The sequence below is a fragment of the Rhinolophus hipposideros genome, assembly GCF_964194185.1.
Source record: "Rhinolophus hipposideros genome assembly, chromosome: 1".
Taxonomy (NCBI): Eukaryota; Metazoa; Chordata; class Mammalia; order Chiroptera; family Rhinolophidae; genus Rhinolophus; species Rhinolophus hipposideros.
The window spans coordinates 62,258,530-62,281,071 of record NC_138047.1 but is presented as its reverse complement, the minus strand read 5'-3'; the positions used below and the strand labels follow the sequence as shown (position 1 = coordinate 62,281,071).

At 39.2% G+C, this 22,542-nt stretch overlaps 1 protein-coding gene across 3 annotated transcripts in view; it reads left to right on the top strand.

Moving 5' to 3' along the window:
• The first annotated feature begins 1,401 nt into the window (after positions 1-1,401).
• Positions 1,402-22,542, top strand: part of WDFY3 (WD repeat and FYVE domain containing 3) — a 248,184-nt gene continuing 227,043 nt past the window's right edge. Inside the window, exon 1 of one of the 3 annotated variants that reach the window (XM_081056216.1) lies at positions 1,402-1,501. The gene's annotated coding sequence lies outside the window, so the exon portion shown is untranslated. Of the gene's footprint in view, positions 1,502-2,152; positions 2,351-22,542 lie in introns of those variants that run through there. The other 2 variants (XM_081056218.1, XM_081056217.1) reach the window with 2 other exon arrangements.

Genomic DNA, 22,542 nt, shown 5'->3' with positions numbered 1-22,542 from the left:
GTGTTTAAAAGACATCAACTGATTTATTCACTCACTCTGTATTCATGTTATCCAATCTTTTTTTTTTCTGCAAATATATAGTTTTATAAGGAAATATGAGTTAAGAAGTTTGTCATAATTTTGTCTAGTAATAGACTGGAGAAACACAAAATCTAAATAAACACTGAAAGGCCAAAAAGAAAACACACATACAGACACACGTACACACACCCTCCCACACCATATACATGCTTTGTTTTTTTTATAATTTATTCCAGAACATATTATATAAAGCTGTGTTAAAAACTTTATTTGGGTTTAGATGCTGCTGCAGGTTGTTGATTTCAAATAGAAGAATTACTGGTATTTAAAGATGGCAACTGAGATCTGGAACCTAATTGGGTGCAGGCTAAGGATCAAAGAAAAAGATCAGAACCCCACCTCTCAGCCCCACAAAGTATACTAGTATCTTTTATTAAGTTATATTTCTAGGTTTGTTTTGGGATCTTTTCAAAGAGCTTTGAAGTCCATTTTTGTAATAACAGAATTTTATATTTAAACTTAAAAATTCATTTTGGAGTGGAATCCAAAACTACATTTTAAAACATTTCTCCTCATACCTGGCTTGTGGAAGGAAATAACCTCTGAACACATCTAGTCATCTTATTCTGAAAGAGCAAGGTGCGTGTTTTTGATAGCCACTGTCTCAAAGAGGCAGAAACTATGACGCCCCCCACTTCACAAAGCGCTCACATCTAATACAGCCTGCATTGGTCAGCAGTGCCCAATCTTGTAGTGATCGGTAAGTGAATCCATACAAACGGTTCCAATTGGCCAAAGGCAGAGTGGCTGAAGACAAGCAAACAGCAAGTCCAGCTTGCTTCATCTTTATTAGAGGAAATTCACAAGTTTGGGTAGATTGCAGTGTTAGAAGAAACAAGTTTGTCATAAGAACGATATTACCACTTCCCCACTCTAAGCCTGTTTAAGGGAGCCCACTCAATAACTGCTGACTCAATTTGCCTCCATTCCCAGAACTGGAGCCTGCCCCAAATTGTCCACTGGATTGATTAGCAACAAACACCATAGGGACAAAACTGATGAGCACTTGGCGGTTCTAGTTTTACCGAAGCATGCTCGTTTGGTCTAAACACTGTGTGTGTTAGAACTGCAAAGGTATGAATAATGCCCTTTACAAAAGAAAGAAAGACAACCCCTAAAATCTTAAGGCGACCGGCTCAAGGTCACCGAGGGAAGGCAACATGTGAGACTGGGCTATTTAACTCCCGGGTCCAAAGATGCACCGGAGCCAAACACGACACCACCCAGGAGTTTCCAAGCTGCATAGTAAAACAGCTCGCGTGGGCAGTCCTTTTGTACTCCAGCGAGAGAGGAATCAGCGCCGTCTCCCGTTCTTCCATCGCAGTCTGACAGCATCCATCAAATGGGTGTAGGGGTAAGGAGAGCGGAACCCCGTTGTCCTTGCTCAGCTGAGGCTGAGGGAAAACTGGAACTCAAGAGGGTGAGGACCGCGGGAGAGGAGCAGGGGCTTGGGCGAGGGAAAGTCGAGCGGCTGAGCGCTAGGCGAGGGGCAGGAAGCCGGCGGCGCGCGTGCGGAGGGGAAGGGAGGCGAGGGGCAGGCGTGAAAATGTGGGCCACACTCAAGCTAAGAGAATTCAGCACCCGCTGCCTGCAAAAGGGGGCGAATCCTGCCCGTAAGAGTGAGAAAGGGGGAAACAGAGGGGAGGGAAGGAAGTAAGGAAAGAGGAAGGAAAGGCAGGAGGGGAGAGAGAGGAAGAGCGGCTGCAATTTCTGCGGCCGGCTCAGTAGGAGGAGCAGGAAAGGAAAGAGGAGGATCCAGAGTCAATCAGTCAGGCAGCCGGCGGGAGGTGGAGAAAGCAGGAGGAGGAGGAGGAGGAGGAGGAGGAGGAGGATTAAAGATGGCCACCAACAGCTGCGGGGAACGGCAACAACCCCTCACTTTCCGGGATGGTCCCTGCGGGTCGGCCCGGCCTTGATGGAGAGGAGAAGCCGGAGCAGCGCCGAGGCTGAGGCGGCGGCGGGGACCCGGCGAGGAGGAGGAAGCGGGGGAACAGGGACCCAGGCAGGAGAAGGGAAAGGCGGCGGCGTCGCTGCCCCGGCCGCCTAACGCCGCTGCCCGCCCCGGCAGACCGGTTCCTGCACCTCGCGGCCGCCGAATCCAGCCCGGCCCGCGGCCCCGGCCCCCGCAGCGGGGCTCCCGGGCCCCGCCGCGGACGCTGCTCCCGTCGCCCCCGCTCGGTCGCCAGCGCGCCCTCGGTGCGGAGCCCCGGTCCGCCCGGTCCCCGCTGGGGCCAGGCCCGCCCGCCCGCCCCCCGGTGAGTGCCCCCCGGTGAGTGCCCCCCGCTGCCCCCCACCCGCGCCCCGCGCGCCGGGGCCGCTTTGTTCGTGCGGGGCGGAGGCGCTGCCCGCTGGCGGCCCTGCGCCCGCTGCCCCTGGGGACAGGCCGCGGCCCAGCTGCCGTCGTCCCCCGGGACCGCGCTGCCCCGAGTCGCCGTGGCCGCTGCCATCAGAGCTGGTGGCCTGGTGTGTGTCCTCCACTGCGGCCTGGAGAGGGCGCCATCGCGGTCGGGTCGGGGTCGGGGTCACCCGCGGCTGGCGGTTGGGAACGATGCTGGGGTATTTCGGGGGAGGAGGGAGCAGAGGGCTGAACATCACCTCTAGTCAGCAGTGGGGGCGTAACCTGGCGGCCCGGGAATGGGGGTCTGGCCCGGGCCCCCCAACGGGGGTCTCCGCTTCTGGAGCCCCCCAGCCGGGGCGCTGCCGAGTGAGGCCTCCAAGCCTCGGGCGCTGTCTGTCTCCGGGGCCGCGGGCCTCTCCTGCCTTATCCCCGAACCCGCTCCCCCTCCCCCACGCCCTGTGCTGGAAACCCTTGGTTCATGGAAGGAACCGGAGATGCTCCTGTGTTGTGTGTTTGCCCTGTTGTTTTCTTGTACCGGGATGCGGAGGCATCGCAAACATTCACCGTTACGGTGAGGTTTTAAAAGCAGATGTGACCTTTCTGACCAACAGCCCTTTGGCAACCTGGCCAGTGTTTGATCCTCAGATGCTGCGTTGCATTGATTTTTACCATTGAATTCGGAGGTCTACAGTATTAGGTCTCCGTTTCACTGAAATAATCTGATTAAACCTGATTGAAAGGATGTTTACTATCTATGTGAACCCTTGTCTCGACTTCCAGTACTTTCAAAATGGTTATTTCCTGTGGGAAAATGGTGCTGATGCCTACGAAAAACTATTTTTTTGTTCCGTAATAGGTATGAGTTGGTTAGCCAACTATTATAGTCTGAAAACCAAACAATTAAAAAAGAAAAACAAAACCTTTGCTTTGAGATAGCAACATATTTCCAGGTTGGAATTATTCGATAGCAGGTTGAAAACAATTAGTTTCCGCCATCAGGCTATGTAACAAACATAACAGAAAACAGAATAAAAAATATATTGATTAGTAAAAAAAAAATCACAACGATGTAATAGTGCATAGGTCCAGCTGTAAAAGAAATTAAAACTTTATTATGGGACTCTCAGCATAGGAATTAATTAGCTTGGTATGTTTTTTATATTTAAAAGTACATACTGCATTAGACTGACTTGAGAACTCTTCCCACAGTTGTTGAGCAGGGGTATTGCATGTTACACTTTGAGTCATTCATTCTTAAACTGCTAGAAATACAGGTTTCTGCTAGTTTTTCTGAGTTGAAATGGATGCATGTAAAAAATTTAGGTTTCTAATTTAAATTTTTTGCGTAAAGGAGATAGAAATTAGAAAACACGATATCTACTCTTATGGTGTTTCCGTGAAAATAAGACCTTGCCGACAATCAGCTCTAATGTGTCTTTTGGAGCAAAAATTAATATAAGACCCAGTCTTATTTTACTATAAGACTTATTTTATAAGACTTATTTTACTATAAGACTGGGTCTTTAGTAAAATAAGACTGGGTCTTTTTTTTACTATAACATAAGACTGAGTATAACATAATATAATATCGCTTATATTAATTTTTGCTCCAAAAGACGCATTAGACCTGATTGTCTGGCTAGGTCTTATTTTCGAGGAAACACAGTACTTGCAAAATCTGTTTTAAAAAAGTAAATGACAGTGTATAATTCAATATTAGTTGGATTCTCTGCTTTGAAAATTCTTAAATCCACTGCTCACCTTTCAATTTTAAGAGTTTATATCAGGCATTCTTAATTTCATGTATGTTTCAGAAGGTCCTTGAAACCTCAGAAATATATGTATAATATAACATATAGAGGCATACCTTGGAGATATTATGGGTTTGGTTCCAGACCACAGCAGTAAAGCCAGCAGGAATCTATTTGCTGGTGGAGGGTCATGCCTTCAATTTGTAAAAAACAAAAAACAATAATAAACATCCTTGAAGCACAATAAAATGAAGTACAATAAAACTAGGTATGCCTGTATATGCATTTTTCTCTGGGTAAAGAGTCCTTGGAGTTATCACATTCTCAAAAAGATGTCTCCACAAAAGATGAATTAGTGGGTATATAATTAAAGTATAAATCCTCTATATTTGGAAAGTTAAAATTCTTAGAGAATTAGGTTTGATAATTCATATCCTTTACTTCTAGTTATATCTAAGAAGTGTTTGTTGTTGAGAATTTGCCCATAGAAATCATTTTTCATGTGTTCTTATTGAAACCTTAGGAAAATGTTAATCCCATTTTACAGATGAAGAAATAGATCTTTTAGAGGCACTTGTTCAATATCACACAGCCACTGGTGGGCCAACATTTGAACTCAGACAGTTTAGTGCCAGAGCCAGCGCTTGTAACAAGAAAGGCTATGAGGTGTGATCAAACAATACGGTGAATGTTTAAATAAAAAAAAATTATTACAGTAAAAGACACATTGCCATTAATTCCCGTCAAAATACTCTCCCACGCTTTGAGCAACACTTATCCCATCGTTCTTGCCACTTTTGGAAGCAGTTCTGGAAGTCCTCTTTCATGAATGTCTTTAGTTGTGCTGTGTTGGCTGCCTCAATGTCATTGTGACTTGGGGGAAGAGCCAGAAGTTGCATGGTGCTAGATTCAGTTAAAAAGGTGGATGAAGACACCGTAATGTTTTTATTTGACAGAAATTGCCACATACCAGAAGCGATGTGTGACATGGAGCATTGTCATGATGGAGGATGATTTATGGCACACTTGAAAACACACCTTCTCTCAACCGTAGCTCACACCCTACTGACTGAACTGAACAAGTTATGAAACTTGTCACACACTGTTATTAAGGTTCGATGCGCCACTTCCCATATTGAAGATCCCTGCCTTTCCGTTGGATGGCACTCGGCAGCAGCATTCACTGTATTTGTTGATCACAGTGGAAAGGCTCTGTGTCACATATGGCTTCTCATATGGCAGTTTTTGTCAAATAAAAACATTGCAGTATGTCCTCATCCACCTTATTCACTGGATCTGGCACTGTGTGACTTCTGGCTCTTCCCCAAAGTCAAAATAACCATGAAAGATAAAATGTTTTGAATCAGTTCAGGACATTGAGGCTACCATGACAACACAAGTAAAGACACTCACTAAATGGACTTCCAGAACTGCTTTAGAAAGTCGCAAGAATGATGGGATAAGTGTGTTCGAAGTGAGGAAGAGTATTTTGAAGGGGATTAATGGCAATATGTCTTTTACTGTAACAATTTTTTAAAATTTGAACATTCACCGTATTGTTTGATCACACCTCATATATTAGGTTTTGAGTCAAAGATAGCAGTTGCTTGATTGTAAAATGAATAACTGATGTTTTGTTAAAATTGAAAAGTGGATCTGAGACATTCAAAACACAATGTGATGGAATTTGAGTGCCCCTGGCTCTGATCAGGAGGAGACTTCAGTGATAGTGACCTGTTATTACCGTAGTCTGAAATCACACTCAGTAGGATCATTTCTACAGCATCGTTGGCAGGATCATTCAGCCATTGGTTTCCATACTTTGTGGGATTGATTACAAGTTCATTCTCTTTTTTGACACTTTTAATCTTTTTCTATTTATGTGTGTTAAAATCTGCCTTTCTGATATTTCCACTGATAAGTTCCAGTTCCCCCTTTGTATGTATGATGCACTTATCATCTGGAAAAGAAATACGAGATAAATGATTCCCAATTTTTTTGTAGACAGGTTTATTGAAGTATAATTTACATGTAGTAAAAGTTTTGACAAATGTACACAATTGGATAATCACCACCGTAATCAAGATATGAAACATTTCCATCACACCAAAAAATTCTCTAATGTTTCTTTGTAGTCAGTCCTCTCTCTCTCCTTATAGCCCTTGGCAACCGTTAACTAATTAATGTCCCTATAGTTTTGCTTTTTCTAGAATATCATATAAATGAAATTATATAAAATACAGTCTTTTGTGTCTTCTTTAACTGAGCATAATGTTTTTGATATTTATTAAGTTGTTGTATGTATCAGTAAGTTACTTAGCAGTGTGCTGATAAAAACTGTAACAACCTGCTCTCCAACGAGAAAAAAAATCCCTGATTTGTAGCATTTGCTAATTATTGCAGTTTAAATACTCTAATCATGGCCTATATTAAGCTACCTAAACCAGCTGGCAGAATTCCTATAAATTAAACTGGGTGCTCACCAGCTGGGACCATACCAGCCCACTGTAGCGCACCACTGACTTTGTTCCTTTGTAATATTGAGTAACATTTCATAATACTGAGGTACCACAATTTGTTTATCAGTTCATGAATTAGACGTTTGAGTTGTCATCAGTTTTGGTCAATTATGAATAAATCTGCTATAAACAATTATGTACAGTTGTATGTGAGGGACAGATGTTTTCAGTTTTCTTGAGGTGTACAAAAGAGATTACTGAGTCCTATGATATGTGTATATTTAACAATATCGATAACTTTATATTGAATTGACAAACTGTTTTCCAAAACAACTATACCATTTTCATTCCTACCAGTAGCAATGTAAGAGAATTTCAGTTGTTCTGCATCCTTGGCAACACTTAGTATTGTCAGTTATTGAAATTTTAGCCGTTTGTTATGTAGTATACTGTTTCCCCGAAAATAAGACCTAGTCGGACCATCAGCTCTAATGCGTCTTTTGGAGCAAAAATTAATATAAGACACGGAATGTGGTCTCCTAAAAATGTTTTTGACTTATTATTTCTTATTTTCAGTAGTACTTTAACCAACATAGGAAGTTTATGGCAGACATTGCTAAATACATCTTTTTTGGCTTGGTCATCAGTCATGATCTCACTACGACGGCTATAGCACTTAAAGGACATTTCTTGAGTTCTTATTGTGCAATTCCTTTCCTGCTACTGGACTTGCTTTTTTTAAAAAAGGAACCATCATTAGGGGATTCTAATACTTAGCTGTTAACTTTTTTTTTTTTAACTGCAGGTTTTTGGGTGTTTTTTTTTTTGGAAACCTGGGAAAACTCGTTTCTTTAAGAAAAGTTTAGATTTAAAAAAAATTATAAAGCATTTCTTCAACTTTTACTATTTTTTTTTAAAGATTTTTATTGGGGAAGGGGAACAGGACTTTATTGGGGAACAGTGTTTACTTCCAGGACTTTTTTCCAAGTCAAGTTGTTGTCCTTTTAATCTTAAGTTGTGGAGGGTGCCGTTCAGCTTCAAGTTGTTGTTCTTTCCGTCTTAGTTGTGGAGGGCGCAGCTCAGCTCCAGGTCCAGTTGCCGTTGCTAGTTGTAGGGGGGGCAGCCCACCATCCCTGGCGGGACTTGAGGGAATCAAACTGTCAACCTTGTGGTTGAGAGCCCACTGGCCCATGTGGGAATCGAACCGACAGCCTTTGGAGGTAGGAGCATGGAGCGCTAACCGCCTGAGCCACCGGGCCGGCCCCAACTTTTACTATTTAACTCTAGATTCACACATCCAACTCCTGCTTTAGATATAGCCACTGAGGTGTTCCATAGACATGTCATCCTCAATATGTCCAAACTTTAACTCACAATCTTTCCCCCAACATGTCTTCTCTCTTCCTGTCTTTTCAGTTTGAGAAATGCCATTATCATGTACCCTGTCCCTAGATGGAAGCCTGCTGTCATGTTTCACTCTTCAGTCTTCCTCAGTTTCCATATATAGTTAAGTATCAAGTCCAATTGCTTTTATCTTCTACTTCTCCTATTCAAACTCCCTCCTCAAAGGCTTTTATTCAGGCCCATGTTTCTCTGCCAAAGTATTACAGTGGTCTTCTAAATGCTCTCCTTCTCATCAGTTCCCCACACCTTTTCTCATGAATTCCCTTCACATCCTTTCCAAAATGAATTGTCTTTTCTTTTTCAATTTTGAAAAATACGAAATTTTGATGATTTCAATATACATTTTTTTCTTTTTTCTTAAAATCTTTTAGTAGCTCCTAAGTGATTATCAAAGTGCCATTAAAGCATGGAGCCCTAGTCTACACAAAGCTCTGTATGACCTGGCTCCAGCTTCCCTGGTCTCATCTCTGACAGTGTTCTTTTGTTCATTCTTTTAAAAAAGTTTTGAGTGTCTGCTATCTGCTCTGCACAGTGTTACGTGATGGGAGTTTTATCAAGGAGCTTAAATTCTAGTGGGGGGACAGATAACAAGTGAATATATTGTCAGTTGGTAGTAAGTGCCATGGAGAAACCAGGCTGGGTAAGAGAGCTCTAGGGTCCGGAGCTGTGGGTGGGGTTGCCATTTATAAAGGCTCTATGAGAAAGCCTCTCTGTTGAGGTGACATTTGAGCAGAGGCTTGCAGCATTTGAGGGAGAGTTTCCGATCTGAGAGAAGAGCAGGTGCCGAGGCCCTGAAGCAGGAGGGTACTTGCGGAGAGCAGCACAGGGTTGGTTGGAGGGAGGCGAGAGCTGAGGTCTGGGTGGTGGCGGCTCCAGCAGACCCTAGAGGCCGCATAAGGACTTGGATTTCTAAGCCCCGGGAGTTTGTGCCGAGCGTGGATCCTGGGCATGGGCAGAGATGCATTCCTGTCTCCTACGTGAAGTTCCTGGTCCAAAGCCTTTCCTTCTACCCAGAATAGTGCTTGGTTGTCCCTGCCCATGTTGCCTTAGCACCCATTGTCATATCCCTACTTAATAGCTGCTTTATTTGTTTGTCTCCTCTCTCTGGACTGAGTGCCAAGATTTTTTTTTAACCTCTGAATTCCTCTTTTATTAAAATAATGTTTGTCGATTTATAGAATTGCTGCAAATGGGATTAATCATTGAAAACTGAGTAGGAGATCACCCAACATTATGGTACACTGGCTGCTAGCTCAGATGGATGTGGATTCTGTCTGTTTTGCTGACCAGTGTACATTTAGTGCCAGGACAGTGAGCTGTGCATAATAGGTGCCCAGTAAATGTTTGGTGAATGATTGAGTGCACATCTATGTGCCAGCCTCTGCCATTTCTTTCTTCTGCTTCCCTTAAGCCCATGGGCAAGCTTCTCCTAAATCCCTTAACATGTTTCCCTATGGCCTTATCCTTCCTCTAATTACCTGCTCAAGAAATGCCAAATACTTAGAAATTCATTGGTTCATTCATTCATTCTAAACAAATGTAATAATAAAGAAATGTAGATAACTGCTTGCCAAGCTAAATAGGTAGGGTTCATTGCACAATGTTTTGTCTCATTTACACTTCTGTTTTCCTTTCTTTGGTGGGAATTTTTTGAGGTTACTTTGTTACTGGCCCCCTGTATCTTTAATAAACAAGACACTGATAGGTCTAGAATATCACTTCTATAAACAACTCAGTGGGAGCCCTGCAGAGTGTGGGAAGTCTATTACCAGAAATAAAGTCGACAGTATTTCTTAATGTGTTTCATTTGGTTGAACAAGCAGTTGCAGTGGGTTTATTCACTTGACTGTACTGGTGCAGGCCTTTGGGGTTTTTGTCTCACCACCGAGTCTATAGAAGTGCCGGCTCCAGCACAGACCCCTGGTTCCCAGAGCTAGGTGCCACCTTCAGCCTAGAACTGTTCCTGGTAACTGCAAATCCCCCAGTCCTTACGTCTCAGGCTTCCATGTCCTGTCTGACCCTCCCCCCCTACAGTGCCTGCAAGAGAAAGTCATTGAGAAATCCTAAGTATCGTTCTGTGCGGAAGCAGGATCATCATGAGACCAAACATTTCAAATTATGCCTGTTAGTGATAGGAGTCATTTTTCCTCCCTTTTTGGTTAACCAAAAATCACTGTGTACAATGGACTATCTTGTGTATAGTAGATCAGAAATACTGGATTATTGATCTTGCATAGTGTTGTAATCCATTGTGACAGGCCTAGTGATGATATTATGCTCTATAGTTTTTTTCAGTATATGAAATACTTCGTGTATCTTAGTTCACTTAATGTGGTTAGTATCTGTATTAACCAACTACACTGTAATTTTTCTAAGTTTTTATTTTGGGGGTTGGCTTTTATTGTTGTTTGAATGGTTATGCACAATTCTGGCCTTGGTTTTATTTCTCTAAGAGAATGGTTTTACTATTAAATTTGCACATTGGTTTTCTTTAAGGAAAATCATTAATGATGCAGATTTGTTTTCTTTCATAAAGTTTTTTTTTTTAATTTTTGTCAGATGCTTCTATTTGTGTATACTATATTAGTATATGACTTGGCACAATGTTAATGTATCTAGTTATTTTAAATTTAACACGTATACTCGTACTTTGCTGTCTCCTCCGACTTCTCAGGTCAGCTTCTAAATATTAGAATTCCGCGGGTACAGGCCTGGGTTCTCTTCGATACTGTATCTCTGCTTTTTCCTGATTTGATTTCATGGGTCTAAATAATGGTCACTGAAGTGGACTTCCCAAATTGGTTCCAGTTCAGGTGCTCTGTCTCAGGCAGCAGTAGCAATCCCATGACGGCTGCAGTGACTGGTTCAGGGTCAGGCGGGCCTAAGCTCATTTGGACCAATAAGATATGAGCAAAGGCTTGTTGGGAGCTCCTAGGCAAGCACCATTTTTAATTCTTGAGAGGTATCATTGTTTTGTGATATTCCACACAAGAGCACTGTGGTGATGCATTACCTGAGCAAGCTTGAGATTTGCGGGTATACTGTGCCAACCCTTTCTATCTTGATGCCAACCCAATAGCAGATACCTTTACGCCTTGACAAAACTGAATCTCTGTGTAGTAAACAGCTACTGTGATTATGCATTTTGATGAGATTGCAAGCTTAGATTAGTAACTTTAAATCAACTAAATATATGTGAAGCCACAGTGGATTTAAAATACTGTACTTGTATTTTGGGGTTTAGAAGACTACTGGATGAGGATTTTTTTTTTTTTTTTGCATAAACTAAGTATAGTTGTTTGATTGTTTTGTGTATGGCCTAAATCTCTTTAAAGTATTCATTATTACAACTTAAAAAAGATAAGTGCGTATTTATAATGACACTTCAGAGACCCAGAAATTAAGAGATTTGAATTCTTCTTCTATGTCTGCTGCTGGTGAGCTATGTTACTTTGTAGGTCACCAATCCTGTCTGGCCTCTGGCTCTTCATCTGTTGGCAGCAGTCCTTTCCACTCCAAGACCCTCAGATAATAGTGATAATTGAATTCTAATATTAATTTTTTTAGCTTTCCTCAGCTTCTTAAGCCGTTAGTACTTACGTTGTGAGAGACATCATGTTTCAGGGTGATATTTGCAATGTGGTAATGTAATAGGTAACATTTGATGAATCTGCTACATATTTTTAACACCAGGCCCAGCTTCCTGAACTCCCTGTCTAATGTTTCTTCCTAGCTTGTTTCCCTCTGCTTTCCAGCCGGTATAGACTTAAAAGGAGGCCAATTAATTTAATATTAACCTAAGAAAAATAGGAATCTGATACATAGCCATTACTTGATAAAAAGTCAAAAGCCAAAATTATTTTGTATTTGCTATTTTCTTTAGGGAGGACAGCTAATTTGTTTGTATCGCCTTGCCCTCAGTAAAGCATGTACAACACATGGATTTTGCTTAATAAATTGCATAACTTAGGACGTGATTAATTATTGTACACAGGATGCAATACTCTAAAAAGAATCCCAAAAGGATCTTCTCAAAATATCCAAATCTTTTAGTACTTTTTGAGTGTTGGTGTTTAGAAAAGCAGCTTATTTACTTGTTTTAATTTCTCCAACATTTACTCAAAATTTCATTACCTTACATATATTTTAAAATTTTGAAGTAATTACGAACTCACAGGAAGTTGCGAAAATTGCTGGTGGAGTCCCATGTACCCTTCACTCATCACCCTTTACTCAGTGATAACATCTTACGTAACTGTAGTACAATACTGACTTGTATTTTGTTGCTAAAAAATATAATGATCTTGCTCATTTTGAAAAATGTTGACAAATACAAGAATGTTGATATGTTTGTTCTCAAAGGGTGAAAAGGTTAGCTTGAACAAATTACGATTCTGTGTCTTGTTTCCATAGGCAACACACCAAAGGTATATTCTGCTTTGCGCTTCCTATAAAAAGGGTGAAAGTTAACTAGGCAAATGGCTGATTATTTTCCACTGAGTAGTTCATTCACAGCCTTAGATATAGTCATGTAAAACTTTAATTACATGGCATTCTTCTTAATTCCTCTTTGCTGGACTTCTTTATTTAATCATTATGATGTTTGCTTACTGGAAACTTTCATTCTTAACATGTAACAGAATATAAAGAAAGAAATATGGGTCAGTTAGTCAAGGGATATTTATTATGTACTTGCTCTCACTGTAATATAGAGGACAGTTTGGAAAAGTAGCAGGGTTTTTTTAATAGTGTAGTTGAGTAAATAGTTGTAGAACATTATCACATATTATATAATGTATTTCAACAAATTTTATTCTCTAACACAAAGACAGAGGCATGTAACTGGCCTTCAGTAAGCATTGAGTGAATGAATATACTTAAGTAATAAGCATGTTGTCAGAAAATTATCTTAAGAAAATAAATGTTTACTGTCACTCCTAGGAATTCTAAAACTTCCTTATCGATTGAAAGAATAACAATACATGTTTTAGTATGTTTCTTTATTCTAGAAACGCTAGAGTTTACTCTAGAGTTTATTCTAGAGTATTCTAGAAACTCTAGAGTTTACTCTAGAAACTCTAGAAAACGCTCAGTAAATTAATAATCGAATTTCCTCAATTAAAATCTGGGTCTCTCTGACTCTACAGCCCGAGTTCTTTCCCTGGGGCACATTGCTCGTTAAAACACAGTATTAGGTGGTTTAGATGATAAATACCATATTTAAGTAAACAAATGAAATAAACTCCACGTCAGTTATTTTTAGAAAAATCAAAACTCATTGTATATTGATTGCCTAATAATTTTATTTAGCTTGATTTGTTTATGTAATGACTAATACCTAAATCAGATCAAGTATAAGGGATTGAACTTGCTCTGGGAACCTAGTTCTTTTTTCCCAAAATGATGATACACTGTAAGTAGATTCTCAAATTATGCTGTAATGTGTACTAATAATCCTAAAAATTTTTTTCTAAACATTTATTTAATATGTTGTGCTGTGCTGGGTACTATTAGAGCTACATAGATAGTTCTGCTCTCAATAACTTTATAATACAGTGGAGATAAGACAGATGCATAAATAATTGAACAGTGTGTGATTAGTCTGTCTGAGAGGCACAGAAGCTCTGTGAATACTTAGGGAGTAGAAAGATTGCTTTCAGTGGAAATGATAAGGGGGACCCTAAGATGTTTGATCTGAATATCTGTGGACTTGATAGCATTTTCTTGGTGACAACTGTGAAATTTACTTATATCAGAATTATAGAAAATTATAAAGTCAATTGATTTCATTATCAATGAATCAGATGAGGTTTCTTAGAAAAAAATTATTCTGATTTTATTATTTAAGTAATGACGATAAGGATTAAGATTCAAGTTAAGACACTTAGGGGAAAAAAACCCATTTTTAACATGAAAACCTTACTTTTTGCTCCTGAAGCATTTTACTGGGTCACCATGAAAATTGAACTAAATATGAATTTCCTAGCATGTATTCTTTTTGAAGGTAATTTGACCTGTTGCATCAATGATAGATGTGCTTTATGTACAGAGTGTGCCAACAATATATACATGTTTTAAGAAAGGGAAAAACTATATTAAAATTGTAATGCTCAATATATACCGATAGCAAAAGATGAATACAAGTCATGTTTGACTTCTGCAATTACAAGAGGTACTCAAAGTGGTTACCATCAGCGTAATTTTAATACAGTTTTTTTCCTTTCTTAAAATGTGTATCATTTTTTTGGCACCTCTGTATTTCATTTCCTTTGCTAAGTCCACAAATAATTTAGATGAGTTATCTCTGTGATCAATATGAAAACTGATTTATTACTGTTTTATTATTTCTGAAATTCCAGTGTTTAAATTATTTCTATTATGTCTGAGGGAAATAGTATTGAAAAAAAGTATTTTGACGTCATGAAGTTCAGCGTTGCTAAGAGGTATCTAGCTATTGGGGGTGGGCTTAAAGAAGAAACAGGAGGAAGGACGGAAAGAACAATGTGGGTGAATGGCAACATGATAGAGGAAAAGGGAAGAAAGAGAGAAAAGGGAAGTTCTCTGTAAAGGGGACTTGTTCTGACTGTGTCATTCAGCGTAGCAGATGCTGACCAGTATCTGGTCAAACCTGAGGCATTTCTGAAAGTTACATGTAGTTTCTTCATCAAACTTATACAAAGAGCAGAAAGTCTTGAGTTTGCTTTAGTGATACAATAAATATTAATGAAATATGGTGTCATAGCACGTGTTTGTGTTCTCCATCTCCTTTTCCACAGAGACCTAGATTTAAATCTGAGTCACCAGAGTAAATAAGTATAATAAGTTCAGTGATTCCCAGCTTGTGTTAGGTTGCATAACCACCACACAGGTTGGCATAGGTGCTTGTACTTTCAGGAGGGGACGGGGAAACCCGACAAGACATCGCAGCTGCTGAAAAGGCATTGGGACCACCATTACCACCGACATGCATGTGTGTGGCTGGGGCAGGGCAGGGGGAAAATGTACAGAAGAGCCTTTCTCAACTGGCAATACTAGTGATCTCTTTTCATAGCCTGGAGAAGAGTATCGGTTTTTTGTTTTGTTTTTAGAAAGCTTTTTTTTTTTTTCTCTATGGATTTTCATGCGCTTCAAATGTTTTCAACCTAATACTTTCATAAAAAATGAGCCACTCTTTGACCGCTGCTTGCCAGTGTTGAAAGATCTTTAAAAGTATCCTCATATTCTAGCCTTTTTCTATTTCTTCTCTGCTTGTTGACATCAACCCAAGCGCAGAGTTCAGTTGTTGCTTTGCATATCCTAATGTCATCTGACAATGTATAATTCCATTCCAGTGAAAATCTGTTCAGCAAAGCACGATTTTACTGGGAGGAGATTGCTTGCAGACCTGTACCTAATTATTACTTTGGTGTTGTTATTGAACATCAAGCATGCTTATGGGTATTAATCACACCTGGGTGTGCTTTCTTCAGGTTTGCTAAAGTTTAAAAATGCTCTTACATCTCATGTTGGCTACATCGATTTTGGTATTTTAAAAATTTTTGTCCCATTCTTCTAAATAGCAGAGGTAAGTACTATGCACAGGTGTTGAGTTAGACTTTTGCATTTCGTCACCTATTATCATTAAGAGATCAATAAAAATTTTTATTTTTATTTAAAAAAAATCTTTAAAGATGGCAAAGTGACTACTTTAGTAAAGAATGTTGTGTCCTATTGGAGTTATAGATAAAACAAAATTTCATTATTTTCCCATTTAATCTATTTTCTTCATGAGTGTTCAACTCACTATAACAACTATATGAACAGCAATTCAGAAACTAAATAAATTGGCTACTAATTCATTCCCAGATGCCTGAAATAGAGAAGTCTTACTAAAATAAGCATGTATAATAGTAAAATGGATTTTTGAAAGTTAAATATTAAATACAGTGTTAGGTTTAGGAAAGGGTTATAGTGATACAAAATTAGAATAGATGAAAATAATTGCCGTGTGAAAGGGTCCACTTAGAAAAAAAATAAAACATTTTTAACATGAAAACCTTACTTTTGCTCTTGAAGCATTTTACAACTAGGTCACCATGAGAACTGAACTAAATAGGAAATTAATCCATGAGGTGAGATGCATTTTGCATTGTGTTTATTGAGTTCTCTTTGGGAAAAGGGACTTAGAACTCACATCACACTTGGTTTTCTTTGAGTAAGGTCCTGCCTGGCAGTTATCATTTCATGGTGAGTATATAGTAGTATTATAAGCTGAGTACATTTGACACTCCTTTACAAGCCATCTGAATCCTTGATTTGTTTTTCTCATTCAACAAGAGTTTATTAGCTATCTACTTTGTGTGTTGAAATATTAAGGTAAGATACTAATCCTCTTTTCAAAGAGCTAGCAAACTAGTTTAACTTGTGAACAGATAATAGTTAAATCATGCAGTAACAACATCTGTTTGAGGTTTCGTTGGCTTTCCTTCCTAGCCCCAGTATTTGGAGCTCCTCGTTGTCCACTGTCCTTGTACTTACTGCGCTCTCTTGGCTTATAAGGAGCTTGAGGTAAATACCCACGATGATCTCATTTGTGGCTTGATCGTTAAGAATCAAGGTAGAGAAATCCAGGAAAGGGACTTTTATAAGGATTGTAGTATAAATAAAGCTAGATTTTTGGAGAAAGTGATGGGAATCCCATTTTTTGTCACTAAGTGGAATTAGAAATTAATGAAGTTTCATAAAGCATTGATCAAAAGATACTAATTTACATGACTAGATATATACTGTGTTTTATACTAGATATACTAGATACCTGTTTTGTATCAAGAAATTACAGCTAGAACTCTTGGGAATGAAATGGTCATTTCAAAATGCTATAAAAGAATATATTTACAAAATGTAATACAGTCTTTGTCTTTCTCTACTTTTAAAAATTACAATCTGGTGATTTAAAAAACATTTGGCATGTAAATATCCAGGAACATTATTATGTTTTTTTAATATTACTGTATTACAATGTTTCCAATTCATACCAGTTAGAAATGTTTTTTCTTTTATCTGTTTTTTGCTTTGTTTCTGAATTCTGTAAGTGTGCTTACTTTTACCATATCTCCAGAATTGAGAGTTTTGTTGTATTTGTGATATGACAGAATATGGCTAAGTTTTAGAATAGGGCAGAGGTTACTATTATACGGGACAGAATAAAATGAGCCCTCACTTAGAAATAGTACTGCATGTTCAAGCCAATGTCACCTAAACTACAGGTTGAGGAAAGGTTTTCTTTGGTAGGCCATGTCAAGAGTAGAATAACCAGAGAGACATCCACGCAACCTATTGTTAGTGGGATTTCAAGTAAAGAAGCACATGGAATCTTGGTGAGAGGGAGAGAATAAGAATTAATGAGCACGTGTGTGTACACATATATGAGTGGCCGCCAGAGAATTCTGTTTGTGGGTACTGGGCTCTAAATAATGGCCTGATACTAGTCTTTGGTATTGTTAATCAAAAACAGGCATCCCAATGCTAGGATGAGACAAAGCAGGCATCAGATTGGGAACCTACAAAACTGTCAAAACAGAAGCTTAGTTATAATTACTGAGGTCTAAACGGCTAAAACAGCAGAGGGGGTAAGAGTAGAACACAGTGGTATTAGAACAAGTTAGGAACCCTAGTCATCTAACCTAGGTATAAAGGCTGGGTGAATTAATGTTAAGATAACTTGATCTGGAATTGAGGATTGGGGCTGACACTTGCTTAAGTGTCTCTTATCACAAATATGGGATTTAAGTGATAGAGGAGTGGCCCACAGACAGCAGAAGGAGGCTGGGCTTGACATTCTTTTATGCTAAGTATCTTTTAAGGAAAACATTCATTTCCATTGTTAATCAGCAATCATTTCGTTTGCTTTATTGGTGCTGGTGTGGCATCACGAGATGCAGAGAATTGCTGATGCTTCATAGTAACGTCTTAACAGGAAACTGTTGCTGAACTGCTGCTAAAATGAACAAACTGAAGCTTTGGAATAAATACACTTTCTTGCAAAATAGAAGGATGTGAAAAAGCATGTTAGACACAAGGGTTCTAATGTCACAGTTCTGAAGGCAAAAGCTACACTATCTTAGGAGTTTAGTTTTTGAGTGGAATAAGAGAAAGCAACGAAAGAAAATGTATGGATATGATAATTTGACATTAATGAGAACCTTCCGTGCCTTTTTTTCCTAGAAGTCATAGCATTTTGGGGGTTGCAGTTAGCTAATAGTCACTAGCTTATGGGGTAACAAAAGGCATTTATGGAACGCATACTGGAAATTGGATGATGAATTGGACAAGTGGGGCTTAAATAGAACAAACTGGAAGAGGTCTAGGGATCTCGTCAGCAGGAGTTGTTATATATACCTTCTTTCTAGACCCCCGCCATTAATGTGACTTTGCTCTAAAGATTTAGTGTCTCTGCCTTGCCTTTTCAATGTTTGTATTCCAACAAGAAAGGATGGCATTAGCCCTGTTCTGATCAGGTATCTGTCTCCCAGAACCAGGGATCCAGGGTTGTGACGTATGGTCATAGCTCTGGGCATCTACCCCTGTGTGCGGGGGGCCATCCCCAAAGAAGAGGACATCAAAGCATGGTGGCCTAACTAGGACGAGTCTAGAATATCCCATCCTTTGGTAGTTTAACCACTCCTTTTTCTGTCTTTTTTTTCGCCTCACTTTTCACTTATATAAAGGTAGAAATAATTCTGCTATTCCATCTGTTGATGCACTTTTTCTAGTGGGAGAAAAATCTAAATACAAGCTGAGGTACCACATCAAGGGGCAGTGCCATAGGGCCACTGATTCTGGGTGATAGGCTTTCCCTCATTCCACTGTGATTCTTTCTTGATATTTTCCATCCTAAATTTAATTCCTGCTAACTTGCCATCAGCATGACTGGAGGAAAGGAAAAGGAAATTTAAAAAAAATGTATTTAAAGAGAAAGTAGGGGTACTCATCATACAGCGACTAGTAAGGAAATAAAATGGTAGTGACCGCTTTGGTTTTACGTCAGTGCACAAACCCTAACCTGTTTCATTGCAGATTTCAGATTTCTGTTACCTTCTGCTCGTGTCTTGGCTTGTCAGGGTTCCGTTCCTAAGAAGCTGCACCAGTCTTTCCTTCTTGAAGGAAAGCCTGATCTCCTTGTAGTTCAAACTGTATGGAATTGTCATAGGAGTTCCACTAACCTTAACACTGCACAATACTAAGAAGATACTTCTCTAGTTCTCGTGTCTTCCCAGCCCCTAAGGGTCTAGTAGGGACCTCTTTTCCTTGATAGTCTTTCTACTTGTTTATTGTTCTACTGTCCTGAGGAAATCAAACTGAGCACTATAAGCCCAGCTTTCAATAGAATGACACAGTTGTTTTGTCTCCTGGTGTAAGTATTTTTTTCCTTGGGTACTAAAACTGGATCAACAGATTACAGAGTTCTTGAGACAAGAAGCAAAACTTTGAGATCAAAAAAGACATCACTCCACTATCGTTTGGTTCCTACATCAGCGTTTTCAGAGATGGGAGGCACCTGTCCTGGTTTGTAGTTCAGAGCCCATGTATGTCCTGCAGGACAGTGTGCCCATTGAATCCTGCATCACGATGCTGGCAGAGCACATACAGAATCCGTGTCTCCTACAGTGAGGGCGAGCCTTCTTCGTTTCTGTAATACACAGGGCTTGGTGTCCTTTGCCAAGAGGTAGTTACGCCTGTGGGAGACTCAGGCAAACGGGCTCTGAGCAGTAGGGGCGCTGTGTCAGTCTCAGTCCCTGCAGTTGGTCCCTTGCGTAACTGCTGCTCCTGCCACCTGCTTGTTCTCAAGAACCTCCTGAGCAAGGACCAGGCAGGCTGGGGAAGGAGTCTGACTTGATCTGTGATGTGGGTCATCGTATCCACCTGCATATTAAGAGGCTTTATATTTGATTTGTTTGCTTTGGCAGTAACAGGATTCTGGTGAACACCAGAGAGAGGAATTTTTTTTTTTAGGCTATTTTGCTTGGCTGTGAGAGATTCATTCAAATAGCAATTCCTTAAATCTCCCTATCATTTATCATCTGGTCTTTCAAGGCACGGAAAAAAGGACTGTCGGCTCTCTCTCTAGCCACTCCAAGAAATGTCTACTACAGAAGAAATAATTCTGTTTAAGTTCCCAAAACTTAAGCAAGTCTAAGCCACATTCATCAACTACATTTTGTATTTTAAATGCTTTATTATTTTTTGTTAGTTTCAGGTGTACAAAGAAATATGATAGTTAGATATTTACACCCCTCACAAAGCAATAACCCCCCAATCTATTACCCCTCTGACATCGTATATAGCTGTTACTGTACCATTGCCTATATTCCCTGTGCTGTACTCCACATCCCCATGACTATATGTATGTGTGTATAGAATGTAAACTATAATTATACATACATATGTGTAATTATAGTTTATATTCATATTATTCAACTTCAGCTTCAGGTGTACAGCACAGTGGTCAGACATCTATCTACACCGTCTATGCCGTGATCCCCCTGATAAGACCAGTGCCCATCTGGCACCACACGTCTTTACAACATTGTTGATTATATTTCCCGTACTGTATTTCATATCCCTGTGACTATATTGTGACGACTGATTTGTACTTTCTAATCCCTTTACCTTCTCCCCCACCCCCACCCGCTCCCATCAACAACTATGTTTTAAAATTAACTTATTTTTGTCTTATTTGACTTAGCTCTTTTCCCTTTTTCGATTTCATGTTTCATAGCTGCTCATCTATAAAGTCCCCATTTAAACATTTTTTTAAAATTTTGGTTTATAGAATTCCAAAATGTCATATATGCTCTGTTTGTGAAGGTGTGTGTGTATGTGTATGTATATATATGCACATATGTACTCAGCATAGAAAATGTCTGAAAAGGTGCGTAATGAACTATAAACAATGATTGTCTTTGGGACATGAGTTAAGGGAAAATGAGAAGAATTGGCATTGTGGTGGAGAGCAACTTTTATTGTTTTACTTCAAAAATGTGTTGTGCTTTATATTTTATATTTTACTAAGCATGTACTTTTGTTGAAGAATATAAAAAAGGCCTGCATATTTTTTGCTTTCTAAGAAGCAAAAAGGCATAATTTTTGCTTCGTACAAAGTTAGGAGAGAGAATTTCTGAACGATTAAGGACTAATAAGCAGTAGTTATTAGTATGAAGCTATCTGTGCTGTCAAGAAAAGCACATGTAATGGTTTTTATTAATCTTTTAGCATGTGTATTTGACAGTCAGGTGCTTGTTGAAAGTCATTGCATGTTCGTTTTTCATGTAATTAAACTTAGGTTGAATCTCTACTTTTTTTAACATAAAATTTCCATTTTAAACTTGCTCTGTCATTAACAAAAAGTATAATATATCTTTATCTGAAATGTCTATAATTCAGAGGTCAAACTGCAATACAGAATTGCAGGAGGGAGGCCTTCAACATGTTATTCTTACTTGCTAATTTTAGGTTTCATATCTGGGCATCATATCCGGGCATATCTGGGCATCTGGACCCAATGCTATGAAGGCCTTATAACTAGGATTATAAAGATATTATCCATTTTTTAATATGTGCAGGTCAGATTTCATCATCTTCAGGCTATTCACTAGTTGATAATGATTTTGTCACCTTCCAAAAAGCAATCCATTGTCTTTTTAAAGTAAACCAATTCCTTCAAGTATTACATAAAGAAAAGTGAACAGATCATAAGTGGACAGCTCGGTGAATTTTCTAAAAATGAACATACTACACCATTTAAAAAAGGAAAAGATTAGCCACAGGTGGTGGAAAATATTTGCAAAACATATATCTGGCAAAGAATTTGAAACAGAACCTCTAAAGAACTTTCACAATTCGATAATAAGAAGACAGAGAACCCTGTCAAAAAATGAACAAAAGGTTTGCACAGACATTTCCCCAAGGACACATGAATGACCAATATACTACAAGACATAAATACATAAAGACATAAGTACATAGCTGCTCACCATCACTATTCATCAGGGAAATGCAAATTAACACCGTAGAATGATGCCCTATACACCCACTACAGTGGCTAAAAAGAAAATCTGCCATCATGTTAAAATTTGGTGAGGATGTGAACAACTAGAAGAAGCCTCTCATATGTTTCTGCTGAAAAGATATAGTCCCTTTAGCAAACTGTTTAGTTTCTTATAAAGTTAGACATATTCTTTGTGAACTATAAATTTCACCTCTAGGTAGGTGCACCCAAGAGAAGTGAAAGCGTATGTCCACAGAAAGGCGGTGTTGATTGCAGGATTATTCACCATGGTTGTAATTTGCCTTCCATGAATAATTAACAGTATCGAACATCGATTCATGTGCTTCATTTGCTATTTATGTCTTTTTTTTAAGTATTGACATCTTTTTTTTTTCAAAATTAGATTGCTTGTTTTATTATTGAGTTACAAGAGTTTTTTAAATGTTTTATACATACCTGTCTTTTATCTGGTGTGTATTTTAC